Source organism: Bufo gargarizans, chromosome 6 (genome assembly GCF_014858855.1).
Source record: "Bufo gargarizans isolate SCDJY-AF-19 chromosome 6, ASM1485885v1, whole genome shotgun sequence".
Taxonomy (NCBI): Eukaryota; Metazoa; Chordata; class Amphibia; order Anura; family Bufonidae; genus Bufo; species Bufo gargarizans.
Genome location: NC_058085.1, coordinates 14,444,367 through 14,467,698, shown reverse-complemented (window position 1 = coordinate 14,467,698; position 23,332 = coordinate 14,444,367).

The window sequence follows — 23,332 nt, the reverse complement described above, 5'->3', positions numbered from 1 at the left end:
TATGTATTTTTAGTTTGGTTTACAGAACTTTTCATCTGATATCGTATCCTAAACATAGTCTATCAATTGCTAGTAGCTGGACCCCTAGTACCCCTAAAACGAAGGTGCCCTGTCATCCACTGGAGTGCCATTTCACAGGGCCTGCCTATGGGTATATGTGGGCCCTCAGTAGACCTATCAGTCAGACTGAGTGGGACCATCATTTGCATTCAGTGAGTGCTCTGGGGTGTTCATGAGGGGCATCATAGATGCTCCTTCGAAGGGTTTGTTCATATCTGCGCTAGAGACTCTTCAATTTTTTCCTATAAAATAATGGACACCATGATGGATCTCGCCAGACAATGGGTTATCAATCGTGTGCTGAATTTTTTGCAGCTTGAATTACAAGATACAACATACTCCACAACATTTTCCACAGAGAGCGCACATACTCATTGATTTTAAAGGGTGTCTGTCAGCAGATTTGTAAATATGACACTGGCTCACCTGTTCCATGTGCGCTTGTCAGCTGAAGGCATCTGTGTTGGTCCCATGTTCATATTTGACCGCATTGCTGAGAAAAATGAAGTTTTAATATATGAAAATGCGCCTCTAGAAGCAACAGGGGTGTTGTCATTACACCTAGAGGCTCTTCTCTCTCTGCAACTGCTGTGTCCTCTGCACTTTGATTGATGGGGCCAGGCAGTGTAAACATGATCAAGTTTTACTGCCTGGTCCTATCAAGCTAAGTGCAGAGAACAGAGCAGTTGCAGAGAGAGCAGACCCTCTAGGTGTAATGGCAACACCCCTGTTGCTTCTAGAGGCTCATTTGCATATATTAAAACTTCATTTTTCTCAGCAATGCGGGCACATATGAACATGGGACCAACACAGATGTCTTCAGCTGCCAAGTGCACATGTAACAGGTCAGACAGTTTCACGGGTACAAAACTGCTGACAGATTCCCTTTAATGTAAAAAGGAAAATAAATTACAGAGACATGCACAACTTGGTCTGTGATATGGACCAATCATGTCCATTGAAGTCTATGCCTCCATGAAAAATCACTGACACAACACGTAGGCTACTGTTTTTCACTGACCACTGGAAGGAGGGGCTCTGGGAATGAACTTTCAGCCTAGTGGTGTCCATGCAATATGGATGACACAAGGAGGGCAAAAACCAGACACATCGACCAAACACAGATCCTTCATGGATTAAACATGGGTGAATTTTTCGACTGACGCCCAACAGACCCAGAAATATAAATATAACCTTATTCTTACACATACACACCCTCACACCAATCTGAGTATATACAACCACAACTACAGATACAGTACAAACATTCATTAAAATGATATGGAAGCTGTGTAACACAAAATGAGGTACTATAAGTACAGCGAACCACTGAGTAGCCGGTGACCCTGATGAAGTGTTGTGTCACGGTGTTGCACCCTGAAGAAGGAGGTCAGAGTTAAATGTAACAATTTTTTTTTTGAATAAGTGCAACATAGTGTCACAGGGCGCCGGCGGCATGCTTCTCCCCTCCTGCGCCGCCGGCGTCCTGGGATGACACGGTGGCAGGCTCGCTCGCCGCGTTCTTCTGTTGCACCGAGCGGGGAGCCGCTCGGTGTTCTGGTCGCTGGGATAACGCGGGGTGGAGTGCGCCCGCCCGCATGCTTCCTCTCTGTGCAGCCGGCATCCCCCGTCCCCATAGCTACATTTAAAGGGGCTGAGCGCCGAGCTGGCCACTCGGTGCTCGGCTACACACAGAGGGAGGTCATGTGGCGCTGGCCACGTAACGTGACTTCTGCTCTTAACTATTTAAACAGGCAACCTGCTAGCCACAGGTGACCTGTGATTCATTGTCCAAGGCTATTTGTTACTTTGTTCCCAGTGCTATTTGGATTTTGACACGTGCCCGTTTTTGACCCACTACTGTTTGCTCCTTAGTTCTAGACTTGACCTCTTGGCTGGACCTTCGGCTTGTGACCTGACCTGTTCGTATTTATTCCTCTGGTACTGATTTACTCTCTAGGTATTTGACCTCGGCTTCCCCTGACTATTCACTGCTTTCTCCATTTGTACTTCGTCACCCTCTCGGTATTGACTCGGTCCGTTCACTATCCGTTGTTTGTCTTGTCTGTCCTCGCAGCACGTATTTTAAGCTAGGGACTGCTGTCCAGTTGTCACCTGTCATCAGGACTTGTGTGGCAAGTAGGCAGGGCCAGGGGTGAGGGTGGAGCGCAGTGGTCACTATCCTTCCCCTCTGTGTTTGTGTGAACGTGACCGTGACACATGGAACTTGAAATTAAGTGCAATTCCACTCTGGTACCAGCAAGACATCTTGAGGTAGGTTGGATGGCTGCAATTCTGCACTTGATTATGGCCTAGTGGTTGCTTTGTGATGGGTGGCTTGGCTGTAGTCCCTTACCTTACAGTAGTGTTTGTAGGTGCTGATGTACCAGTTCTGGAATGTCAAGGCTTCACTTGAGGACAGTTGTAGTAGTTCTTTTTGGAGAATTTGGTAACAGAAGCAGGAACATTGAAGGTTGCTTCTGCCAAGAGGGGAGAAAGAGAGTGGTTAACCCTGTTCCTGCAAACCTTTGACATCTATTCCTTCTTGGGAACTACGGCCAGAGGCAAACCATAAAACATATCATACAGTATGCCTGAGCAATAATTTTTTCTAGCTATGCTGTTCCATTTGTCTGCCTGTGTACCGAACTCTGCATATTTCCTGACTCTCACCCTCCACTGCCTGACTTGACTTCTGCCTGATCACCAATGACCCTTTCCTGCCAACCCTGACCTCAAACCATTTACTTTTTTTGCTCGAAGTCTGCCTGCCCTGCCTGCATAGCATGATTCTGGGGTACTACACAAGTCCCAGGACAGAACACTAACACAACTGATTGATTTTGAAACGTTAATAAAATAAGGTGTTTAAAAGTAGAAATTTTCTATCTATTTAGTTTTGGCCACTCAGATACCAAGATATGCAACTTAAGAGGTTTACTTCAAAATTTGAGAGCCCATATATTACACTTTGTAAAACTTTTCTTCATGCATTCTAATTAGGAAAGGCTACTTAAATGGAACAAATCTCATAGATTTCACTTTTTCAATAATTTATTAAAGTAATGGATTATGTAGTGACATACTGATTCTTAGCATTTATACCAGAATATATCTAGGGTTGGTTATTTATTTATTAGAATTATGAATTTTATATGCATTGATTTTCTTCCTGTGTGGTTTTGGAGTATAATCGATGTATACACATTCCTTTTGTAATTGTTTTTCTTTCTTTTATTACATAGAGGTTTTCAAGGGAACAGATGAAGATGAATTGTTCATTTCTGTCTGAACTCATTTTCATTTTTTACTTTAATGAATACATTATTTTCTGTTAAAATTCTTCTCCACTAAGGGCTGGTGGGATATTGTGATCACACTAACATTAGGGAGCTGACATGCAGAGATCTCTTTACTGAGGTCCACCTTCTGTAGAGCGGAATATTGTGAGATTATGTCTGTTGCTATAGAGCAAGTCTGAAGCATGAAATAGAGAAACACAGTAATAAAGGACACTATCCTATTGTTTATGGACTCTAACAGAAGTTCCATACATATTGACCACCACTCTTTAGGTGGTATCATACTTTTAAAGGGGAACGGTCTAAATCTAATTTTTTAAATACATTATCCACCAGAGACTTCAACTGAGAAGAGTGTTGCTCTATATTTTCCAGATGGTTAATCAGGGACTAGCCCCTACTTTATCAAAATAAGAATTTATCAAAAGAAGCAACTACTCCCAGAATCATTCAGCACTTACTCTGCTTTCCACTGTAACCTAGGCTACGTGGTCCTATCTTATGGCTATTTGGACTTTGGTTGCTGTACTCTAATGTTCTATGTCTGGCATTGTCTGTACAGTTCTGCCACAGGAGCTTACATGACGTTGGGACTGGTTATTGGTCCGCTAACTCTGCAACCTATGTCCCAGGATAATTTTTTCCTTTCCCCAATAACCGCTCTGACACAGCGGTGGATTTTAGCAGTTTTATTATTTAAATCCATACAAATTATGAACATTACCAAAGAAGAAAGGTCCTCAAAGCCTAAAATAATTAAATCCCATACGGGGAACTCCACCTTGCCTCCAGCTGTTAAACACCATAGAAACATACAAAGTGTCGGCAGATAAGAACCATTTGGCCCATCTAGTCTGCCCAATATACTGAATACTATGAATAGCCCCTGGCCCTATGTTATATGAAGGATGGCCTTATGCCTATCCCATGCATGCTTAAACTCCTCCACTGTATTTGCAGCTACCACTTCTGCAGGAAGGCTATTCCATGCCGCCACTACTCTCTCAGTAAAGTGATACTTCCTGATATTACTTTTAAACCTTTGCCCCTCTAATTTAAAACTATGTCCTCTTGTAGCAGTTTTTCTTCTTTTAAATATTCTCTCCTCTTTTACCTTGTTGATTCCCTTTATGTATTTAAAAGTTTCTATCATACCCCCTCTGTCTCATCTTTCTTCCAGGCTATACATGTTAAGGTCCTCTTAATCTTTCCGGGTAAGTTTTATCCTGCAATCCATGTACTAGTTTAGTAGCTCTTCTATGAACTCTATCCAAAGTATCAATATCCTTCTGGAGATATGGTCTCCAGTACTGCGCACAAAACTCCAAATGAAGCCTCCCTCTTTCTACTGGTAATGCCTCTCCCTATACACCCAAACATTCTTCTAGCATTTCCTGCTGCTCTATGACATTGTCTGCCTACCTTTAAGTCTTCTGAAATAATGACCCCTAAATCCCTTTCCTCAGATACTCGGAGGCACCAACCGATGAACCTCTTAAATCTGCCACCAAGGGAGTCCAGTCCCAACCATAGGCCCCTCCCCCCCTCAACAACCTGGCAACTTCGAGGACCTCCCACTGCCACAGCTACCGTGACAACACCAATCCCACTAACTTTTCTTCACCTTACATTAACAGGATCAAGAACATAAAACACTAAAACAAGGGAGGGTGGGCAGCAGTTCGCTGCCTTCTCCTATAAAATGGCATCCTTTATTCCCCCACAGTCCCCTTTTAAAGCCATGACCCCCCCAATTTACTAACCCCCACCCCTGCAACTTAAACTGCCCAATCCCCATTCCTGCTTCCCTGAACCACCCGCCGTCATGCCGGCCTCCCCCTAAGGGTACGCCTCCAGTCTGTCCTCACTTGACGTTGGTACTGGTCACTGGTCCGCTAACTCTCTAAGCTATGTCCTAGGATCGTTTTTTCCTTTCCCCAATAAACACTCTGACACAGTGGTGGATTTTAATCGGCCACAGCAGACGTTTTATTATTTACATCCATATAAATTATGAACATTACCGACAAAGGTAAAATAATTAAATCCCATAAAAAATCCTAAACAGAACCCCCAACTCGCACCTCACCCACCTGGACGTAAGAGCAGAATCTCCTCGATTCCATAATGGCCAATCTAACGAATGACCTCCTCTCCCAAACCTTGACGAGCCGCTTCCGTAGCCGCCTCTATCCGGAAAGAATGGCCCGTATAATTCCTGGGATCCACCCCCACCACAACAACGTTCGATGAAAAACCACCACTAACTGAAAACGAGACAAATACGTCCCATCTGCTTGAACAAGCAACGTTGAACTCACGCGACGCCCAACAACCCCATAGTCCGCTAAACACTTAACTGGACACATATCACAACCTAAAACAGAAAAAAAGAACCACACGAAAACCTATACCTTCCACATCAGTTTTTGACCTCCTAATCTGAAATTCCACCCAGTCCCCATAAAGGCCGATATCTTCCCCAAACAACCCACCCAGACAATTAATATTCCCACTAACTAATTCCCCAAGCCGAAGAGTCCCAAAAAACTCAAAAGCGAAATAGCTTGACCTCAATGTCTGAATGACACACTTCCCCCAAACGAGCCCCCAACTCCAGCAACAGCTGAAAGGAAACCCGTCTACGGTGGTCCTCATTCGAACATATACGCCACCATCCTTTTAATGCCTGTTCCAATAAAATCAGGCAACCCACGCAACTTAAAACCGAATGCCACACACCTATTCAACTTTGCCACAGACCACCCCTCATCCTTACAATTTCCCCAAAACAGCAACAATGGCACTTCTAAATCCTCCCCTGACACCCCCAACTTATTGCACCAAACCATCCTGCAATGCCAATCTGAGGCATACGCCGCCCACGTACCCGGTGCCAAAGATGACTTAATCAAATTAGCTACCATTCTTCCAGAAGGTCCCAAAGAAGACTCAGGCACTGCCTCCAGCGCCAGTTGCCTGAACCGCTCCCAATGCAAACGAGAAAGGACATCAGCAATGCCATTTTGAACAACCAGTAAATGCACTGCCACCACCCAAGCATTCAACGACAAACAAGCCAACACTAAATGCTGTAACAATCGAAACAACCGGCGGGGAAGAAGCAGACAAACTATTAGGCTAGGTCTACACCACGACATTTGTCGCGCAACATTTTGTTGCACCAATGTCGAGCGACAATTTTTATAATGGCAGTCTATGGTGTCGCACTGCGCGACAGTCGCAGAAAATCCATTCAAGATGGATTTTTCTGCGACTGTCGCGTCACAGTCGCAACATGTCGCATGTTGCAGTGCGACACCATAGACTGCCATTATAAAAATTGTCGCGCGACATTGGTGCAACTTTTTGTCGCGCGACAACTGTCGTCGTGTAGACCTAGCCTAAATCACTTGCACCACACCCAAATTGTCACAGTGAAAACGCAATTTTCTTTCCTGAAAAAGATCTCCCCCAAAGAGCCACTGTCACCACAATTGGGATGTTAATTCACAATGGATCACAGCACTCGGCAGATAACTGGCAAACTAATGGGTGCTCGTCACTTATTATCCCTGACTCCACCTGAGGAATTCTTCAAATGGTTAATCAGAGTTTCAGACAGCACACCACAAGAGATTTTCAATGCAATTGGTGTTTTATTCAGCCGGACTTTACACCATTTTGAAAAGCAACATTTTGGGCTTTACATATTGTGCCCTTCATCAGGCTGATACATGTAAGTGAAAAATAAATGAAAACATCCATTAGATATACAATCGAGGCGCTAGTGAGCATAGATCTGATATGCATGGTCTGAATAGAAACATTCATAAGAGACCAAGTCTAAGAGAAAGAACAACAGACCAGGCCATGGCATGAAGGAAAACATGCATAGTGTTAAAAGTGTGCAATCTACCAGAAATAGGCTCACATGGGGCGCTTCAAATTATAAATACTAGTATGTGACGCGCTATTGGTGTGCGCACCATAGTGGGCGAAGGATACCAAATGGTATTGATCTTACCACTGATCACTTGCGCAGTCGCTCAGAAGAGTTCAGGCAGTGCAGTTGCGCACTAGAGCAGTGTATTTTCTAGCGCATGCGTGGAGGGGAGATGGCACTGACTTATAGACTTAGCAGGATGCGGTCACTAATAGTCACGTGCGCATGCGCGGGGACATGCGCGAACGCAAGCATACGTCAAAGTGGCTATATTGGAGAGGGGCAAATTGCGGTCACCAATAGTCATGTTGGGAGTAATTCCAATAATTCCAAATTCCTCATCTAACCCCCGGAAACCCATTGCTCAGGCCGGCATTCTGCACACCACTTACCCTGACAATACACCCCAAACCCCACTCCCCCAGCCGCATCAGAATATAGCTCAAAGTCAAAAGAATCCACTACTCCTGCCATAACCATTGTGTGGGTGTTAAAAGAATTAAAAAATTAAGCCCAAACCTTCAAGTCCCCCCGCAATTACCTGACTCAACTGAACAAAGTGATAGGGGGAAGCCACACCCACAGTAGCTGCTGCCAGTCTTCTGCAAAATATTGCGACAGTCAAAATTAAGTTTACCCAAAAGAGACTGCAACTCACACAGCCGAATCTTCCTCCTCTGACCCACCCTGGCTACTTCCCGCCGCAAGCCCAAAAACTTGTCCTCCGGCAAACGACACTCCATCTAACAGTATCGATGACAATACCTTAAAAACTACGTTCCGTGACTGGGCCCACTGTTTTGTTTGCCACCAAAGGAACCCTGAAACATGCAAATACTGACTCCAAAGTGTGCAACAATAACGTAAAGACCCCCAAACCAGGAGGGCCCAAACACAAAAAAATCATCCAAATAATGGATGATGGACCGTCAACCTGAAATGTCAATGACCACCCACTCCAGAAACGTACTAAAAGTTTCAAAGTATGCACACAACAGCGAACATCCATAGGAAGACACCGGCCCACAAAATAACTCCCATGCCAGTAACAACCCAACAAATGCATACTTTCTGGATGCACTGGAAGCAAGTGAAACACCACTTCCACATCCACTTTCGCCAGCAATGCCCCAGCTCCAATCAGTGAACCCATTCCACTGCCACATCAAATGAAGTATAGACCACAGAACAAAGCTCTGGGTCTATACCGTCATTGACCAACGTGCAACGCGGGAATGATAAATGGTGAATGAGCAGAAATTTATTCGGCTCTTTTTTAGGCACTACACCGAGTGATGATACCCTTAAATCTGGGGGACTGAAAACGGACCTGCCATCCTACCCAACTGCACCTCCTTTTCCAACTTGACAGTAACCACCCCAGGATATATCCTTGCTGATGGAAAATTCCTGACACCCAAAACTGCTCCTGCAACAACAACGCCACCTCCTGATCAGGATATCTATTTAGAAATGGTCCCATCCTTTCAAGTCGCACCGGCATCATCCCTTTTTGCAGAGGCATCTCCCCCTTTTTGCCTTGTCCCTTTTAAGCACAGACTCGCCCCATGATTGCCCCCACAGGAGGACCATTCGTGCCTGAATTTGCACTTAGCTCCAAACTTGCATCCCCCTCATTAAACAAGAAGCACAATCCTTTTGCTGACACTGCAGCAAAACTGGACTGGCTTGACCCCCTCCGGCCTGACCTGACCCCCAGCGCCCCTTTTCCCCGAAAGGACTGCCCAGACCTAACAGGTGCCGTCACTTTGAACCATAAAGCAATAGCCTTATGGTCCCACCTGCCTTCCCTTGCCTAAATTGCTTGTCGTAACCCAACCAGGCTTGCCTTCCATAAACCTGATACGCCTCCCCAATAGCATCTAAATAGCTGAACAATTCTCTGGCGCCTTCTCAGCCTCCACGCTAGCAAAAATAGCAAATACCTGGAGCAAATTAAAAAAGGTTCGATACCGCCTCTTTTCTTCCTTCTCTATTACTCTAATCCTTATTTTCCCTATCCAAATTAAAACGCTCAAGGGGGAGCAGTTACAATATATCCACGTACTCACCTTTCCAAACCTGCTCCCTCACCTTTGCGTCATCCACCTGTGGCCACTCCTCCGCAGAAACTCCCGATTGCGTCTGTTCCGACACAAAACCCCTTACCGTCGTAATGCTTGAACTCCCCGAACCCACCACAATAGACTCCCCCAACACTCCCAGACACCAAACAGGACGCCACCCCAGCACACACACTGGGCTCACCGACACCCCCAGGCCTGTCCCTGCGATGGCTGTGAAACCCCAGCCCCTGCTAGCAAGCTGATTAAGCCCCCCCAACAGCTTGCTTAAACCTCTCCCTAACTCCCCAGATCTGATACCGAACCTGCTGACCACAGTGAAAATTGACCCATTGCGTACTCACCAAGCTGCCTGGGTGCTATGAACCCAGCAGCCGCAGTGCCTGAATCCGACTGCGTCATCCTGCCATCTACTCTGTTTGCTGCTGTTGAACTCTCAGGGGATCCGGTGACCTCTCTTGATGGACGCTGGGCAGCCCCCAGAAAGCTCTGCACTTTCCCATGGAGCCATTCAGATCCCCGGGACTTGGCTGCCCTCAACTCCGTCTAATTTAGCCATGGAGAAAGTAGGTGGCAAGATGTAGCAGAACCTAAATAGGTTCGCTGCCTTCTCCTATAAAATGGTGCCCTTTCTTCCCCTAAAGCCCCCTTTTAAAGCCATAACCCCCTTAATTTACTAACCCCCATCCACCACAACTTAAACTGCCCAATCCCCATTTCTGCATCCCTGACCCCCCCCCCCCCCCCCCGTCATCCGTTGCTCCGTTCCGTGGACCGCCCAAAAAATATAACATGTCCTATTCTTGCTCGCACATGGACCGCAAAACACACCACGGTCGTGTGCATATAGCCTAAGACTTACTAAATCTACTACCCTTATCACTAAATCTTTTTTGAAAAACGCAGTTGCCCATTCCATGGGCTGTTTGTTGCAGGAACTGTCTGATAGTAGTAAAAACATCAAGTAAACCAGCCAGAAAGTAGAATTGCTAGCTCAGGAAATGGCAATTGGCCACTCAGAGACCTTGGGAGACCAATTCTATTACCACCACTAGTATTGAATAGTGATGAGCAGCATAGGCAATATTCTTTTTTGCGATACAGGCGTGGGTCACTTTTGCTACAGGCGTGGGTCACACAGGACCTGAGTGTGTCACAGTTTTTACCCACTCTGAAGCGGGGAGTGGTTATGACACGTACAGGTCCAGCTTTGTGTAATTGGAACAGGGGCAGTCCTTTGCCCCATAGGGAGAAAATCTGGCAGAATCTTTGCTTTGCCCGTTTCTCCATACCCGTAAGACCAATCAAGAAATAGAGTTGATATTGATAATCCATTTTACGCATCATCTGATATCAAATATGACTGGACGACAATGCAGTGTGCCTGAGAAACTTTATATCTCAGAACGGGAATCTCTGATTTGCCCGCGGGTTTCCTGGAAGGTGTGTTATAATAATCTAAACAATTCCTGAAGAGATTATTCATTTTGTATTTTCCTATCCTATGAAATGTTGAAAAAATATGGGAAAATATGAGATCTATGGAATGGAGGGTGACTGCAAGGTCACCTTTCTCCCTGTATCATCCAGCTGTCTGATACAGATCTGTCATTTTCTTTTGAAGCTTTCTGATGAGGCTTACCCTAAGTTCACACCTGAGCGTTTTACAGCGCGTTCCTACGCGCTGTAAAACGCTCAACAAGGAGAAACCAATGCTTCCCTATGGGAATGGTTCTCACCTGGGCGTTTTACAGCTCGTACGATCGTGCTGTAAAACGCCCGACGCTCAAACAAGTTCTTGAGCTTTTTTTTTGGGCGTATGCCGCGCGTTCCCGTACATAGACTTCAGCGGGAACGCGCGACAATGTGTGTTCGCTTGTCTCTGTATGCGCGATTGTAAACGCCGGTACAATCGCGCATACAGAGCGCTCGTTTCAGAACGCTCAGGTCTGAACCCAGGGTTAAGGTGTGAGGATTCCTGCTGGGGTTGGAGCCGCTCCGACTACAGAAAGGGAGTTTTTATGACGTTCTATCAGGAAAACACCAGATTGATGGGTACTTAACCTGGCATGGGGGCAGGAAGAGTCTTTGGCAAGGAGGTGCTATTTGTACCTCTGATCTGTGAGCTGTGCTAGCAAGGGTGAATTACTTTGGGTTGAAAAAGATTTTAACTCTTTGTGTGCAGACAGAGGCTCTGGTGATTTTAAAACCGGACGCATTCGCAATTTCTTCGTGTTGCTGAGATCGCGAATCGTCACACATAGGTATAGGCTGTATATAAGTGCAGGGCATGCTGCTGCAGAAAACAAGGAGTGAAACCACTAGCAGGAACACACCATCCCAGTGATAGACTATCACTGGGATAGGATGGTGTGTCCCTGACAGTGGCTTCACCCCTTGTGTTCTGCAGCAGCATGCCCTCCAAGGTCTGTCCCCACTCTCAACATACTAGTCTCAGGAGGGAGTATAGCTTCTAAGATGGCGACAGCGCCACCTCAACGTTACCTCTCCCTGTACAATGCTGCTCCTCCTCTTCAGTCAGAAAAAGAAGGAGGAGGCAGCAGCAGCGGCGCGGGGAATATGTGGTAGGCGGCGCCCACTTACCTTGCACACAGGAGGAAGTTTGGAAGAACTCATCAATAGTGTGGGCAAGTGTGTGGGCATTTTGCAAAGTGGGTGAGTGGGCGCACTGAGTCGACATAGTAAACGTGTGAGTGGGGGCACAATAATTGTGGTGCGGCCGCTTATCAGCGCAGCTTAGAGGGAACACTGCCCTGCGGACAGTGGCGTAACTATAGTGTTATGGGCCACAGTGCAAACTTTGGATTGCCCCCCCCATTTTTACAAAGAAGCGGCAGATTTTCTTACTAAGGGCTCTTTCTGTGTGGCTAATCCGCTGGATGAATGAGTGCAAAGCCCCATTTTGGACAGCAGAGACATGGAGCAGTAACATGATTGGCTGTGATCTTTTTACTACAAAATCACTGTGACAACTTTATCTCACTGTGATTTTGTAGTAAAAAGATCACAGAGAGGCATGGAGCATTGCCAATCATGTTAATGCTCCGTGTCTCTGCTGTCTGGAACGGGGCTTGGCTCTCTTTCACGCAGCGGATTACCCGCACGGGATCTGCTCACATTAAAGAGCCCTAAGCCCAATGCATGGCTACACTCACCCAGTCCTAATAAAATCTGGTCCTACCTCATCCATGGTGTCGCTGGTATCGGCGTGATGTCCGCTGGATCCAGAACAAGGTCCCTGTGGTGATAAAAAAAGAATAATCACATAAGAAAGCCATGGTGACTGCCCCTGTGAAATCACCAGCAGGGGGCGCTGTGCTGGCCTGTAAGACTGAGCCATGCCAATGTATAGCAGGGTAATCTAGGACATTTTTCCTAAGTGCAATCACACAGTACTAATGCCAACCTTGTGGGCCCTCACAGTAGTTAAGCCCACCTTTGTTCCTGTCACAGCAGTTATGCCCAGATATGTGCCCCCTCACAGTAGTTATGCCAAATATGTGTCCCCTTACAGTAGTTATGCCCAGATATGTGCCTCTCTCACAGTAGTAATGCCAAATATGTGTCCACTTACAGTAGTTATGCCCAGATATGTGCTTCTCTCACAGTAGTAATGCCAGATTATGTGTCCCCTCACAGTAGTAATGCCCAGATATGTGCCCCCTCACAGTAGTAATGCCCATATTATGTGCCCCCTCACAGTAGTGATGCCCAGATTATGTGCCCCCTCACAGTAGTAATGCCCAGATTATGTGTCCCCTCACAGTAGTAATGCCCAGTTATGTGCCCCCTCACTGTAGTAATGCCAAATATGTGCCCCCTCAAAGTAGTAATGCTCAGATATTTGCCCGATCACAGTAGTAATGCCCAGATTATGGGCCCCCTCACAGTAGTAATGCCCAGATTATGTGCCCCCTCACAGTAGTAATGTCAGATTATGTGTCCCCTCAAAGTAGTAATGCCAGATTGTGTCCACTCACAGTAGTAATGCCAGATTATGTGTCCTCTCACAGTAGTTATGCCAGATGATGTGCCCCTCACAGTAGTAATGCCATATTATGTGTCCTCTCACAGTAGTAATGCCTAGATTATGTGCCCCCTCACAGTAGTAATGCCCAGATTATGTGTCCCCTCACAGTAGTAATGCCAGATTATGTGTCCCCTCACAGTAGTAATGCCAGATTATGTGTCCCTTCACAGTAGTAATGCCAGATTATGTGTCCCCTGACAGTAGTAATGCCAGATTATGTGCCCCTCACAGTAGTAATGCCAGATTTTGTGCCCCTCACAGTAGTTATGCCAGATTATGTGCCCCTCACAGTAGTTATGCCAGATTATGTGCCCCTCAAAGTAGATATGCCCAGATGTGTCCCCCTCAAAATAGATATGCCTAGATATGTGCCCCCTCAGAGTGGTTATGCCAGATTATGTGTCCCCTCACAGTAGTAATGCCAGATTATGTGCCCCCTCACAGTATTTATGCCCGGTTATGTGCCACCTCAAAGTAGATATGCCTAGATATGTGCCCCTCAGAGTGGTTATGCCAGATTATGTGCCCCTCACTTTAGATATGCCCACATATGTGCCCCTCTCAGTGGTTATGCCTGATTACATGCCCCCTCACAGTAGTTATGCCCAGCTATGCGCCCCCCTCACAGTAGTTATGCTAAATATGTGTCCCCTTACAGTAGTTATGCCCAGATATGTGTCTCCCTCACAGTAGTAATGACCGATTATGTGTCCCCTCACAGTAGTAATGCCCAGTTATGTGCCCCCTCACTGTAGTAATGCCAGATATGTGCCCCATCAAAGTAGTAATGCAGATTATGTGCCCCCTCACAGTAGTAATGCCCAGATTATGTGCCCCCTTACAGTAGTAATGCCAAATATGTGCCCCCTCAAAGTAGTAATGCTCAGATATGTGCCCGATCACAGTAGTAATGCCCAGATTATGTGCCCCCTCACAGTAGTAATGCCCATATTGTGTCCCCTCACAGTAGTAATGCCAGATTGTGTCCACTCACAGTAGTAATGCCAGATTATTTGTCCTCTCACAGTAGTTATGCCAGATTATGTGCCCCTCACAGTAGTAATGCCATATTATGTGTCCTCTCACAGTAGTTATGCCAGATTATGTGCCCCTCACAGTAGTAATGCCATAATATGTGCCCCCTCAAAGTAGTAATGCTCAGATATGTGCCCGATCACAGTAATAATGCCCAGATTATGTGCCCCCTCACAGTAGTAATGCCCAGATTATGTGCCCCCTCACAGTAGTAATGTCATATTATGTGTCTCCTACAGTAGTAATGCCAGATTGTGTCCACTCACAGTAGTTATGCCCAGATTATGTGTCCCCTCACAGTAGTTATGCCAGATTATGTGCCCCCTCACTGTAGTAATGCCAAATATGTGCCCCCTCAAAGTAGTAATGCTCAGATATGTGCCCGATCACAGTAGTAATGCCCAGATTATGTGCCCCCTCACAGTAGTAATGCCCAAATTATGTGCCCCCTCACAGTAGTAATGCCCAGATTATGTGTCCCCTCACAGTAGTAATGCCAGATTGTGTCCACTCACAGTAGTAATGCCAGATTATGTGTCCTCTCACAGTAGTTATGCCAGATTATGTGCCCCTCAAAGTAGTAATGCCAGATTATGTGCCCCTCACAGTAGTAATGCCAGATTATGTGCCCCTCACAGTAGTAATGCCAAATTATGTGTCCCTCACAGTAGTAATGCCAAATTATGTGCCCCTTCACAGTATTTATGCCCATTTATGTGCCCCCTCAAAGTAGATATGCCCAGATTATGTGTCCCCTCAGAGTGATGCCAGATTATGTGCCCCATCACAGTATTTATGCCTGGTTATGTGCAACCTCAAAGTAGATATGCCCAGATATGTGCCCCCTCAGAGTGGTTATGCCAGATTATGTGCCCCTCACATTAGATATGTCCACATATGTGCCCCCCCCCCCCTTGCTCCCATTCTGCAGCATTGAAAAAAAACATATTTACCTATTTTCCTGATGACAGGCTCCCATACTCATCGCACTGCTGGCTGTGCTGAAGGCAGATTCTTGGGCTTTCAGCTCTCCTCCCAAAGCCAGCACCACAATGTGGGGCCAGCAGGGGGAGCTCCTAAGCTCAGAAGATCAGTGAAGCAGGGAGCAGAGAGGTTCCCCATCAGAGCGCTCCATTACATGTGAGTACAGCGGGGCCCCTGCCAGCGGCCATTTTTAACATGCTTTAGGGCAGCCTGGGGGGGTCCACAGGCGGCCGGGCCCCCTTGAGTGCTGGGCCTGGGGTCGCAACTGCGACCCCTGTATGTACACCAGTGGCCTGAAGGTTTTGTGACAATATTGACTGGTATTTGGAACTGTTCATAATTTACTCTCTGGCCCCAGTTCCAGCTGAAGAAAAACTACCCCAAAGCATGATGCTGCCTCCACCATGCTTCACTGTGGGGTATGGTGTTCTTTTGGTGATGTGCAGTGTTGTTTTTGCACCAAACATATCTTTTGGAATTATGGCCAGAAAGTTCAACCTTGGTTTCATCAGACCATAACACATTTTCCCACATGCTTTTGGGAGACTTCAGATGTGTTTTTTCAAAATGTAGCCTGGCTTGGATGTTTTTCTTGGTAAGAAAAGGCTTTCGTCTTGCCACTGTACTCCATAGCCCAGACATATGAAGAATACGGGAGATTGTTGGCACATGTACCACACAGCCAGTACTTGCCAAATATTCCTGCAGCTACTTTAATGTTTTCTTCTCGTCTTTTCATCAATTTTAGAGGGAAGTCCAGTTCTTGGTAATGTCACTGTTGTGCCATATTTTCTCCACTAGATGATGACTGTCTTCACTGTGTTCCATGGTATATCTAATGCCTTGGAAATTCTTTTGTACCCTTCTCCTGACTGATACCTTTTAACAATGAGATCCCTCTGATGCTTTGGAAGCTCTTTGTGGACCATGGCTTTTGCTGTAGGATGTGACTAAGAAAATTTCAGGAAAGACCAACTAGAGCAGCTGAACTTTATTTGGGGTTAATCAGAGGCACTTTAAATGATGGCAGGTGTATGCGGACTCCTATTTAACATGATTTTGAATGTGATTGCTTAATTCTGAACACAGCTACATCCCCAGTTATAAGAGGGTGTGCACACTTATGCAACCACATTATTTTAGTTTTTTGTTTTCTTCCTTCCACCTAAAAGATTTGTTTTTCAATTGAGTGGTACAGTTTATAGGTCACATTAAAGGTGGAAAAAGTTCTGAAATGATTTATCTTTGTTTAATTTTTTTACAGCACAGAAACCTGACATTTTTACAGGGGTGTGTAGACTTTTTATATCCACTGAATATGAGCTAACTAACTATCTAATGTAATTGTATAAGGAATATGATCCAGATGAAAGCACAGAGCACAGCAATGTCACTGCTCTCTCAGAACTGCAAAAAACAGCAGAAAATGGCTGCTGGGGAGGCTCTTATATAGTAACGGGTAGGCAGCTGTCCTATTGGTTGCGAGGGATGTTGCTAAGCTCTGACAAAGATATTGCATCCTTCTCATTGGCCCATAAGCAAGAAGCAGTGAGGGTACTGATTAAAAAAAAAATATCTAGAATATTCGCGATTACGAAGATATAGCACTACATTCTAGATCTTTGCAAAATCTCGAAGTGCCGATATTCTCGATAAAAATTTGCCATTAGAATATTCAGCGATCAACACTAGTGTTGAGCGAATCAAAGTTCACAAAGTAGACTTCGATCTGACTTTCAGGAAAAAATGGATTCGCTGCAAAGCCAAATTTCCTTGTGCTTTGTGAAAATTAATCAATTTTTCCAAGAATTTCCAAACTGGTACCACAAATGTAATATCCCCACTGCCTCTAAAGTATAGCATTTCACAGGCCTCTCCACTTTACTTTGAAATACACTGAAATTGAATTGAAATATCTTATGCTGATTGGCATTATTTATTTGTTAAAGAGTACATCCCAAATACCTTGGTCACCTTCCTGATTAATTAAAAACTTTTAGACATTTAAAGGTTCTCAGAGGGTATCTTAGTAGTAGGTGGAAATCTGAACAGGACTTAAACTCTTTAACCCCTTGAGGACGGGCTCATTTTCACCTTAAGGACCAGGCCATTTTTTGCAAATCTGACATGTATCACTTAGGCCTCTTTCACACGGGTGTCAGTTTTCTTGCCCGGATAAGAGGCGTGTGCGTTGCGGGAAAATGCGCGATTTAAACATTGTCATGCGTTGCACTCGCGTGAGAAAAATCGCGCATGTTTGGTACCCAAACCCGAACTTCTTCACAGAAGTTCGGGCTTGGGATTGATGTTCTGAAGATTGTATTATTTTCCCTTATAACATGGTTATAAGGGAAAATAATAGCATTCTGAATACAGAATGCATAGTAAAACAGCGCTAGAGGGGTTAAAAAAAATAAAAAAAAATGTAACTCACCTTAGTCCACTTGAGCGCGAAGCCGGCATCTCCTTGTGTCTCCTCTGCGCTGAACAGGACCTGGGGTGAGCTGCTGCATTAAATACCGGTTAAGGACCTTTGATGACGTCACTCCGGTCATCACATGGTACGTCACATGATCTTTTACCATGGTGATTCACCATGGTAAAAGACCATGTGATGACCGGAGTGACGTCATCAAAGGTCCTTAACCGGTATTTAATGCAGCAGCTCACCCCAGGTCCTGTTCAGCGCAGAGGAGACACAAGGAGATGCCGGCTTCGCGATCAAGTGGACTAAGGTGAGTTAAAAAATATTTTTTTTTTTTTTTTAACCCCTCTAGCGCTGTTTTACTATGCATTCTGTATTCAGAATGCTATTATTTTCCCTTATAACCATGTTATAAGGGAAAATAAAATTGATCGGGTCTCCATCCCGATCGTCTCCTAGCAACCGTGCGTGAAAATCGCACCACATCCGTTCTTGCTTGCGGATGCTATGCGATTTTCACGCTTCCTATTCACTTCTATAGGGCCTGCGTCGCGTGAAAATCGGACAATATAGAGCATGCTGCGATTTTCACTCAACGCACAAGTGATGCGTGAAAATCACCGCTCATGTGCACAGCCCCATAGAAATGAATGGGTCCGGATTCAGTGCAGGTGCAATACGTTCACCACACGCATCGCACCCGCACGGAATACTCGCCCGTGTGAAAGGGGCCTTAATGTTGTGATAATTTTAAAACGCTTTTACTTATCCAGGCCATTCTGAGATTGTTTTCTCTTCACATATTGTACTTCATGATAGTTGTAAAACTGAGTCAAAAAAAATAATTAGTATTTATAAAAAAAATCCAAATTTACAACAAAAAAAAAAATTTGCTAATTATCAAACTTCTCTACATTTATAATAGATAGTAATACCTCGAAAAATAGTTATTACTTTACATTCCCCATATGTCTACTTCATGTTTGGATCATTTTGTGAATGCCATTTTATTTTTTGGGGATGTTACAAGGCTTAGAAGTTTAGAAGCAAATCTTAAAGACCAGTTCAGGTCTGAAGTCACTTTGCGAGGCTTACATAATAGAAACCACCCGAAAATGACTCCATTCTATAAACTACACCCCTCAAGGTATTCAAAACTTTTGTTAACCCTTTAGGTGTTCCACAAGAATTAATGGAAAATAGAGATACAATTTCCAAATTTCTCTTTTTTGGCAGATTTTCAATTTTAATAATTTTTTTCCAGTTACAAAGCAAGGGTTAACAGCCAAACCAAACTCAATATTTATGGCCCTGATTCTGTAGTTTACAGAAACACCCCATATGTGGTTGTAAACCGCTGTACGGGCACACGGCAGGGCGCAGAAGGAAAGGATTGTCATACAGTTTTTGGAAGGCAGGTTTTGCTGGACTGTTTTTTTTTTTTACACCATTTGAAGCCCCCTGATGCACCCCTAGAGTAGAAACTCCATAAAAGTGACCCCATCTAATAAACTACACCCCTCAAGGTATTCAAAACAGAAGGAAAGGAATGCCATACGGTTTTTGGAAGTCAGATTTTTCTGGACTGTTTTTTTGACACCATGTCCCATCTGAAGCCCCCCCCCCCCCGATGCACCCCTAGAGTAGAAACTCCCCATTTTAGAAACTATGGGATAGGGTGTCAGTTTTGTTGGTACTATTTTAGGATACATATTATTTTTGGTTGCTTTATATTACACTTTTTGTGAGGCAAGGTAACAAGAAATAACTGTTTTGGCACCGTTTTAATTTTTTGTTATTTAAACATTCATCTGACAGGTTAGCTCATGTGGTATTTTTATATAGCAGGTTGTCACGGACGCGACAAATATGACTACTTTTTTGTTTTAGTTTTACATAACAAAGCATAAAAAAAATAAAAAAATAATGATTCTTTAGTGTCTCCACATTCTGAAAGCCATAGGTTCTTTTTTTTGGGCAACTGTCTTGTGTAGGGGCTCATTTTTTTCAGGATGAGATGACGGTTTGATTGGCACTATTTTGGGGTGTGTATGACTTTTTTATCGCTTGCTATTACACTTTTTGTGATGTAAAATTGCTCTTTTTTTTTTTTTTGGGGGTGTTCATCTGAGGGGTTAGGTCATGTGATATTTTTATAGAGCAGGTTTTTATGGACGCGGTGATACCTAATATGTCTTTTTTTAATGTAAGTTTTACACAATGATTTCTTTTTTGAAACAAAAAAAATCATGTTTTAGTGTCTCCATAGTCTGAGCCATCGTTTTTTTTATTTTTTGGGCGATTGTCTTAGGTAGGAGCTCATTTTTGTGTGATGAGGTGACGGCTAGATTGGTACTATTTTGGTGGGCATACGCCTTTTTGATCGCTTAGAAGTTTAGTACCCTGGGAACCATAGCAGTTGCATTGTCTGCCGCTATAGTAGTTACGCCCCTGCATCCAAGTAATTCTGACATTTTCTTTCTTCCCATATTGTACTTTATTTAGGAGGTAAAACTAGACATGCATTTTGCATAAATTTACAAAAAACACAAAAATTGGTGAATTTTATTTTAAAAATGCATTTTCCCCATTTGTAAATGCAATGCCACATGCATGCATACAATACAAAAAATGTCATCAGATATATATTTCCATATGTTTCCTTTATTTTAGAAGCACTTTTGAAAAACTTTTAAAATTTTTGAACAGTTTTTAGAAGGCTTACAATTTTATTTTACTTTTAACCACATTTTTTTCAAATTTGAATTTTGAAATTCAGTATGTTTTTCTCCACCAAACCAAGTGACAACATTTTAAATACTAGACCCCTTTGCGTACTCATCTAGGGGTGAAATGAATATTTTGGTCTCAAAGTTTATTTGGGTAGAAATTAATGAAAAGCCAGTGGGAAAAAAAAAATATTGTAGTTTTGCCACAAATATGTCCTTTTAAAGACAGATTTTGTGCACAGTGCACATAAAAATGAATAAATGCACCCCATATTTTATCACCCTACGTCTCCAATTTTCAGAAATGTTCCTGTTGTGGCCGTATTCCTGTGATGGGACATATGACAGGGCCCAAAAGGAAAGGTGCACCCAGTTTGTTTCAGGGCACAGATTTTTCTTTAAAATAATTCAGGGCCCATTGCACGCTTGTTGAGTCATAGAGCTGATAAAATGTAAAAAAACAAAAACTTTTTATGGAAAGCTTTGTTAACCCTTTAGGTGTTCCACAGGAATTAAAGCAAAATGGAAGTGAAATAAAAAAAAATATATAATAATAATAATAATAATAATAATTTTGCAGCTTATTTATAACCCTGGTTCTGTAGTTTACAAAAACACCCAATATATGGTAAAGAAAAGGCAGCAATTCCGCCATTGCTTTTTTAGTTTGTTTTTCCAGCATATACCATACAGGAAAAATGTAATGTCAACTTATTTCTGCTGATCAGTATGATTACAGAGATATCAGTTTTAGGCCTCATGCACACAACAGTATTTTTTCTCGGTCGGCAAAACGGGGTTCCGTTGTTCCGTGATCCGTGTCGGTTTTTTCTTCCATGTGTCTTCCTTGATTTTTGGAGGATCACCAGACCAGAAAAGTGAAAAAAAGGAAAAAAAAAGAAAAAAAAGTGAAAATGATAGGAAAAAACGGACACGGATCACGAACGCGGATGACATTCTTGTGTGCCTCTGTGTTTTTTCACAGACCCATTGACTTGACTGGGTCCGCGAACCGTTGTCCGTCCAAAAAATAGGACAGGTCATATTTTTTTGACGGACAGGATACACGGATCACGGACGCATTTTCCGAGTTTTCAACGGACCCATTGAAAGTCAATGGGTCTGCATAAAATCACGGAAAACGGAACAACGGACACGGATGCACACAACGGTTGTGTGCATGAGGCCTTATATAGTTTTTTTTTAATGTTTTACCACCTTTACACAAAGCATTTTTGAAGTATCACAGCGTCCCTGAGCTGAGCATAGGGAGAGGCATGACAAGCGCTCATGTGCTAGGGACAGTGTTGTTGCAATAATTCAGTGGCCATGTTTGATCCATCCACCATGTTTGACATCTGGTTTTAACCCTAAGGCCTCTTTCAGACGGGCGTTGTAGGAAAATGTGCGGGTGAGTTGCGGGAACACCCGCGATTTTTCTGCGGGACTGCAAAACATTGTAATGCGTTTTGCACTCGCGTGAGAAAAATTGTGCGTGTTTGGTACCCAAACCCAAACTTCTTCACAGAAGTTCGGGCTTGGGATCGGTGTTCTGTAGATTGTATTATTTTCCCTTATAACATGGTTCCGCGCTGAATACTCGCCCGTGTGAAAGGGGCCTAATAATTTTAAAAGCAAAATCCCATAGTAAGGAGGGATCCACATGGGATTATAGTCATTCTTGTTGTGCATCTCTCAATTTTATTCTTTAAAACAGCAGCCACCCAGAGGGAACCATTCTTAAATGCACGGCTGCCGATGTAAATTTTCTGTCAGCGGTCGGGAAAGGGTTAACTTCCAAGCCTTCACACTGCGATTGGGCCACAAAGTGGGAAGAATATGATTAGGCAGTGTGGCCTGGGTACACCTGATTTATAGTGATTTGTGACAAATTCAGTCAAAACTAATCCAATTTTTTGGTGAACTTTGGCGAATCGGCCAAATAGAATTTTTCTAAAACGTTGCTCATCTCTAGTGATAATGATGATCGCTACCTGCACAGAAAAGGAAATCTTGACCTATTTTTAGACCTTGTGGCCAGCGTGAAAATTGCAGGATTATATACATATACAGGTCCTTCTAAAAAAATTAGCATATTGTGATAAAGTTCATTATTTTCTGTACTGATAAACATTAGACTTTCATATATTTTAGATTCATTACACACCAACTGAAGTAGTTCAAGCCTTTTATTGTTTTAATATTGATGATTTTGGCATACAGCTCATGAAAACCCCAAATTCCTATCTAAAAAAATTAGCATATCATGAAAAGGTTCTCTAAACGAGCTATTAACCTAATCATCTGAATCAACTAATTAACTCTAAACACCTGCAAAAGATTCCTGAGGCTTTTAAAAACTCCCAGCCTGGTTCATTACTCAAAACCGCAATCATGGGTAAGACTGCCGACCTGACAGCTGTCCAGAAGGCCATCATTGACACCCTCAAGCAAGAGGGTAAGACACAGAAATACATTTCTGAACGAATAGGCTGTTCCCAGAGTGCTGTATCAAGGCACCTCAGTGGGAAGTCTGTGGGAAGGAAAAAGTGTGGCAGAAAATGCTGCACAACGAGAAGAGGTGACCGGACCCTGAGGAAGATTGTGGAGAAGGATCGATTCCAGACCTTGGGGGACCTGCGGAAGCAGTGGACTGAGTCTGGAGTAGAAACATCCAGAGCCACCGTGTACAGGCGTGTGCAGGAAATGGGCTACA